The following is an 8,121-nucleotide window of genomic DNA, read 5'->3' on the forward strand; positions in this document are numbered from 1 at the left end:
ACGTGATAATAAGATTACCATAAAAATAAATATACTATTACTTAAATAATTAAAATAGTTGTGAAAAGACCGACAGTGTCATGACTTCTTTCACATTAACCGAGTGATGCGATACATTTCACAGTTGTACATTGACAATTCTCAATTGCAACTGGACATTTCTCACTTTCAAAGAGACAGTTCTTCAAAGTTGAAACATGCTTTCTGTATCAAATATGAAAATCATTCTAATTGAAGTACCCAAATCCTTCCGCTATGATTCTTTCATACCACATTTGTTCAATAAATTACCCAAATAATAATAAGCCGATAAACTACTTGAAGAATCTGCATATCCAGCCAACTCTAAATAATTCAAAACATCTACACCATTAATTTCACACGTATAGCGAATGGCCGATGTCGTTCGCATGCAAATATATGCCGATGAACGTAATGTTATAGTTAAAACTGAATCAAAATATATATAACCAATGAGATGGACGTCACCTGGGTCTATAGATATTTGCATGTACGCTCTTTTTCAAATCTAATTGGCAAAAGGTGACATGATTTACCTGAAGTGGAAATTTTAATTTTTTGACTCATTTTTTCGGATTTTATTCTTGACAGATCTTATTATGTCAGATAGAGTCTGCGTATTATTCATCCGAATGTTCGAGCGAAAAACAAAGTTTTTCATTTGCCCATCTTATTTATATTATACGTCGTAATTTACGCGTGTTAATCGAGCATTCACGCTTTGACTTATGACGGATACAGACATACCTGTAACTTTTTTCGATCATTGATTCATTCCGTGGAGCTTAATTTTTCTATTTGATTTGCCAAAGTATTTTTGCGTTTATTTCTTTAATAATTTCATTTTGAAATTTTATTGTTGGTTTCCTCTATACGGGGGACGTTGATATCATTTTGAAAATGAATACCAGTAAACCCACCCTTTTTTCATCGCGCTCGATTTTTTTCTATTTCATTGTGTTTTTGAGTTTATACATTAGCTTCGCATATCCTGGACAGGTGTAGAGATTGGTTCCCCGTATGGATCGACAAAAACTCCGTGTTTGCGTTTTGTTTTGCAAATTGAATGGGTGCAAAAGAAAAATTGGAAATTTCCTTAATGGTCTTAAACTATTGTTTAAAAATGTAAAATTTGTCAAAATTAGCATCATGTAAGTGGCTGCAACACATTTATTTGAGTCCAATTTGTCATCAATGACATATTTCTGCAAATTGTATGGGTGCGAGCAGTTTTTATTTCAATGATGGTCCAAAAGTATTGTTTAAAATATTAAAAATGGCAATATCAGCATCCAGTCGGTGGTTGCAACACTCATATTTCAGTCAAAAATCTTCAAAATGACATATTTTTTGCGAAGTGTATGCGTGCGAACACTTTTAATATATCTATCAGTCTAAAACTATTGTATTAAATGTTAAAATTGTCAATATAAGTATCATGTTGATGGCTGTGATACATATATTTCAAACCAAATTCTTAAAAATGAGAACACTTGAAATTTCTTGATGGTCTAAAACTATTGTTAAAATATTTTTTTATTACTTATGAGCACCATATTGCTGCCAGTTTCCCATTTCATTGTCTCATAACTGGCAATATTAGAAACGTATCCGGTTCGTGGTTGCAACACTTATCATATATTTCTGGCAATTGAAAGGGAATCATTATTGTCAATTTAAAAAAATGGTCTTGTTCTTATTGCTTAATATGATTAATATGTCAATATTAAAATCATGTGAGTGTCTTTGACATAAAATTATGTCATTCCAAATATTCAAAGATGACATATGTTTAGAAATCATATGGGCGCGAACTTTTTAAGTGTATGATGACCAGAAATTAAATGTTGTACAAATAAACTAAACATTAACAAAAATGTCAACAAATATTGAACTGCGACGCCTGTAATCATTAAACATTATTCTAAGAGAATTGCTGTGACAGTCATAAAATTATGATAGGGACGTTCTTACGGAACAATCAAGCCAGATTCAAGTGAAACATTACACTGGATGATATATCACCCCAACAAGTTAATGCTTAAAAAAATAAAACAAAACTTATCAAAATAAAGTTTTTTGTTAGCTTATCTGATCACGATAGATCTACAGGTAAAATATGTCTCCGGGGTGGATCCGGACACTTTGAAAAGGAGGGGTGCCAGCTGGGGTTCCTCAAAAATAAGAGGATGATAAGACCTCATTTTGTGTCAGTTTTACACACGAATATGACAAATTTTCCAATTAAAAATGGTGATGCCAACTCCCCTGCACCATCATTTGATCGACCACTGAGTATGTGATGCCAGTGAGTAATGAACATATTCCTCGTCAATTAAAAAATCACAAAATTATAAAATCATATTTTTTTTAAGCTTACGAACTAATTGATGATTTTGAGATGTTCTGTAGTAGGCACTAAATTTATATGATTTTCGGCTATGTTTATGATGGACGGAGGTGAATGTCGTGCATTGGATAACGCAGCGTAATCGTTTACTTCGACAAATTTTATATAATACAACTAAACACATCACCTGCAAACTTCACCTTTTCCCATGATCAATTTGAACGAAGCACTCCAAACGTTTCATAGCTTAGTATTTTTTTTTTAAATCAAAATGCTGAATATTGTTAACATATTTAGACTGATGAGTCGATTTTAAAAAAAAAAGTCGTGATGTAATGGTCACCATAACCAGAATTTTTAATGTACCGTATCAGACGTTAACCGTTAACAAACTTCCATTTTGGGATTAGTATTCAGCGCTACTATATCATTCAAAGGTGATTGTTTATACATGCAGCCAACTTTTTTTATCGAAAAAGATTGTATGAAAATGTTAATGTGCATGGTAATGTTTATATGCGTGGTAATGTTAATGTACATGGTAATGTAAATGTGCGTGGTAATGTTAATGTACAAGGTGATGTTAATGCGCATTGTAATGTTAATGTGCCTGGTAATATTAATTTCCATGGTGATGTTTCTGCGCATGGAAATGTTAATGTGCATGGTAACGTTAATGTGCATGGTAATTTTAGTATGCATTATGATGTTAATATGCATGGTAATGTCAATGTGCATGGTAATGTTAATATCCATGGTAATGTTTATATGCGTGGTAATGTTAATGTGCATGGTGATGTTAATTGACCAAAACCTTCAAAAACCGATGACATTACTTCATGTTTGTTTCTACGCTAAACGGTTTTTAAAATAAAAAAAAAACATGACGGAGACTGATTTCGGTTAAAATTATATAACTCATACAAGGTAAAGTTTGACCGCTTGGACCGACAGGACATTTTTGTTTGCAAAGTACCATACAAACATCATGCATTTTTCAGATTGTCTCTATCTATATAAGGTTTTCTTATAGATGCAAGAACAACAAATAAATGTAAGGGGAGATAACTCAAGGCACATTAACGTGTCAATATCCCATAAGTTCATAACTAATAGCCCTAGTCATTTAGATTGATAGCCTGATGTGTCGTAACAATGTGTCGCTTATGTTCCTTGTCAAATCCATATTGAGAAGTTACTGAAGAAAAAAATATAAATAATCAAAAGGATTACAATAAGGTCCTCCCCTGTGGGAAAAACCTTTAAAAGTAAAAAAGACTTCGACGCTTTTAAGGACCTTCTATTAGGAAGCGATTTTTGTCTGTTTTTCATACAGTTGCTGGTATTTAGAAACACTGGCAAGATCCAACTATCATCATTTATAAAAAAATATTACCTAATTTTGTCGTAACACAATTTTAAAACCTTTAGATACGTTTGCATCGTTCCTTATACCATAAATTGGGATAAAATGATCTAGACATACTCCGGTAAATTTTTTTGGTGCTTGATTTGGCTTCAGATTTCGATATTTGTGGTTTTGAATACTTCTTTACACTTTACTTCTGGATTGTGAAATTCCAGCATATTTGGTTTCAAGGCTGTTGATGAGAGGTCACCTTTTTGCAACGCATGTTCAGCATACCGAAATATAACCCATTCTTTTTGTATTTACAAAAACACAGCAAATTTTAAAACAACTTTTTAGGACGGTGTGTGGGCTCATTTTGATTTCACTGATGATACATTTATGTAGACTGTTTTGCACAAATATCGCATCAATTTGCAGCACGCAACTCTGAGACCACCAAGTCGATTCAATAATGTATGGCTATTAGAAAAACTTTTTAAACTGCATATGATACGTATGTTTATAACCTTGGTCCAAACGTCACGTGGCAATGCAATCAAGTATAACACCGTCAACTGCGGGAAGTATGTGAATAATACTTCTTAGTCAAGCAATTATTCGCCGAGCCTAATCTATTTAGGTGAAAAGGTCAAAAAGCAGTGTCTGTATAACAAAGGGAACCAAGATTCTAGCGGAAATCAAAAGAATGTAATCCAGGGATAAAGACCAGACATGGAAAACAGACAAACACAACAAAAAACATAAGTAACTAAAATCATACATACAAAGTAACAAAAGTAAATGAACAACTCGGGTCCTACTAAAAACTGGTATTATGGACCAGGTGCACCGGTAGGGTAAGCGTACTCTGCTTTTCTAGAGACACCCGTCGAGTTGCTCATAAAAAGTCAAGTCCGGGGTAGACGAAAGAGGAAAGGAAAACTATGACACGATGAACAAATCCGTTTTCATGGCGCACATGGATACACCGTAACGATCCACGAGTTCATGATGACGACCATAAAACTTCTGTAGTGATGAATTTAATCTTGTAGCAACAAAGCCCTGTTCCAAAAGCCTATTTGTTAGAATTCTAGCGCGATAAAAAAAGTCTGCGTAGTTTCGGCAAGCTCTGGCATAACGTATGAGTTGTGATATGAACACTCAATAGATAGATGCTTAAGTGATGTTGCCACAGATGAAAGGAAAGTTGATAATTCTGAATGAAAAGTTATCACGTTTGTCGTAAAGTTTAACAGTTTTCCTTTACCATCGCTTTCTAAGTGTAGGTCAAGATATGAGTCTGAGTAACAAAATATGTCCACTTGCTTTAATTTTATTGCTTTTCATACGGTTTTGAGGTTTTCGCAGGAAAGTAAAGTGCTCACACTCAACAAGGATATTCCGATATGCTATATTTCTCTGTTTTTATATATTTTATAAATATTTTATGGGTATTTGTCATATCTAAATCTTTTAGTAGCAAAATTTGAAGGTTTTCCATAGCTTGTAGCCCCTAATTTTACTTTTCATGTCAAAAGTATGAAAAGAAACTGACACACACAAAAAAAAAAAAAAAAAAAAAAGTGAATATTTACTTTTTGTTCCCATATTTGAGGTTTTCGCAGAAAAAATAATGTGCTCAAACTCATTAAAGGTACTGTCAAATATTCCTTCTTGTATGACATATTTTTTGAATATTTCTCGATAGTTTTCCATTTAAACATATTCAGCAAAGAAAAAATGAAAATATTTTTTGCATTTTATGTCAACAAATTATAATTAAGCAAAGAAACATTGGACATTGACTTCTCCCAAAATTTGAAGTTTTGAAACAAATTTTGAATTCTCACAATAACAAAAGTAACAAAATAGGACCAAATGCATTTAAATTATAGCTTGTTATCCAGTTTTGATGTTTTCGAAGACAATTTATGGGTATTGTCACACAGGAAATGGGACTATACGATCGTTTGCCCCACAATATCGCTAAGATTGTTAACGTAAGACAAACTAACAAGAGTTCCGACAAAATAAAAACTTTCTGACTTTATTTCATGAAGTAGATAGAGTTTATAGATTTACGAGAACTGTGTACAGAGACAGATCTAGACCTTCTTACTGTCAATGGAGCCGGCATTTTTTGGCAGAAGAACGGTTCTCGTAGAGCCGATTCTTCTGACATTTGTAGAAGAGCTGGTTCTCGTAGAACTGGACAGAACTAGAGCTGACTCTGCAAGAACCGTCAAAACAGCTGGTTCTGAAAGTGTTCGATGACTCTTCTGAAAATTTGACTGAGAGGTTAGAACTTATCTAATCTACAAATACAAAATGACAACTTCTAGTAATTAAATCACAGCAAGTGATATAAAAGTTACAACACAAAAATGTGTATCTGGTCAGACAGTGTAAGCGTTCCATACATTTAAATAAAGAAGATACAAAACTATCTGGCTTTGTATGAAAGGTTTCCCTGGACGTAACAAATAAATGCAATACTGAAAAAAAGATAAAACAATATTAATTTTAATGGAGAAAATAAAGACGAAGACAAACATACAAAACTAATTGTTAGCCTAGGATTTAATTTTAAAAAAATCACAATGGCATAACGTTCTTCTCGTTATATATTGTTTGTATAATACAATATAGAGCAATAAATATTTAGGTTCCATCATATTATTTTTATTAAACATTCTACTGCAGGAAATTTTCATAATTGAATATAACAATTATATAATTCCGTTACACATACAAGGTTACAATGTGGACGTTTCCTTTGATAGAAGTCACATTGTAGAACGCCAACCACTTTCTGAAACGAGAGCGCGTGCGTAATACTATACATGTGATACAACAAAAATGTGTAAAAATGTATAAATATAGGAATTGATTTTTATTCACGCAGATTGTTTACTTCTGAAATGTAAGTATGTAACGTACGCTGTCTGTATACCTATTATATTCAATTTACAGATGGTTGTTTTATTGTTGATACATTGTAATGTTGTCATAAAATTTAAATGATTTTCATTTTACACTAAATGTATAAGCATTCTTATATAAGGGAGAAGTGCGGGAAAAATTTCCCGCTATTTTTCCATAGTGCATTTCAACTAAATTTGACCTATCAATATCTTAAAAAGCCAAATTTTGCAAACACTTTGATGGTTATTTCTGGTGGTTATCAGGTATAAGTAATTTGTTAATGCAATAAAATTTCTGCGTTTTTGATTTCACATTTTGCCTGATTCTTAGACGGAGAAGTACTTAAAAGCTTCTGTTTAAAATTAAATATATGCCTAATCCAAATGAAGTTTTCTTAGTCTTAGCCTTACTATTACCACAAAGTCTTGGACCTGTATATCAAGAAGTATTAAATATTCAGGTCTATGAGAAAATGTACGTGTGCAGTTTTTAATTTTATTATGGCTTTTTCTGGTAGCTTCATGCTATTCTTTTATTTTTAAATGTCCTTCTCGCTTTTCCAAAATATTTTAACGATAACCTTTAGTGAAGCTTTGCTAAATCATCTCTATTTTACAACCTAAGGTTTGGTTTTATTTTTATCTGATTTATTATAATAAATAAATAATAAAAAATTCTTTATAAAAACTTTAAAACAAATAAATTGATTCCTAACCTCGTTTATTGTTTTACATTACTCATTGGCAGTATTTTCGACGTCTTTTTATATCGAATGTACTAACAGAATATAAACGCAAATTATGTTCCCTTAAAAAAACATTAGAAGGCTAGAGGCTCCATTTCCCAACATATTTTAATACATAACGTTTTTGTATACATTCGGTACAATAAAATGAACAACATATAGCTAAAAGGGTAATAAAAGAGTTTGTTACACCTTAAAATATGTTGACACATTCGAGTGCGCCACGGTGTGACAACGATTTTGTCGGCGTAGCAAAGAGGTCTATTACCCTCTTAGCTATATTTCAATTAAATAATGTCAAAGTAACTCAACCGGAAATTCAAAGTCATGGTCAAATGGTGGGGATGCAGCTCTGCTAGTATACCAGTAGGGCATGTGTATAACAAGTTTCACATAATTACAAATTGTAGGACTTACAATTCTTGAAAGTTGGAGGTGCCCAAGAATTTTAACACAAATGTTAACGCCGTCGCCGATGCCACCAATGAAGCAATTCTTTTGTGTTGCTCAGCTTCGCTGGCGAGGCAAACATTAACAAAATCACTCACACAGAAATGGTCAACCAATTTCTAATCACCCTTGTTGAATCGAATTGAATTGTCAATGTCAAGTTATATAGTGTGTCGAATTGCTGATAAATAGACAAATCAAAAACGCAAAAACTTAGCTAAGATAAAGGCTAATAGACGGACGGACAAAGGATAATCTATTAATATATGCTCCTTT

This window comes from Perna viridis, chromosome 11 (genome assembly GCF_037379345.1).
Source record: "Perna viridis isolate PV_CMFRI_1.1 ecotype Kerala chromosome 11, ASM3737934v1, whole genome shotgun sequence".
NCBI lineage: Eukaryota > Metazoa > Mollusca > Bivalvia > Mytilida > Mytilidae > Perna > Perna viridis.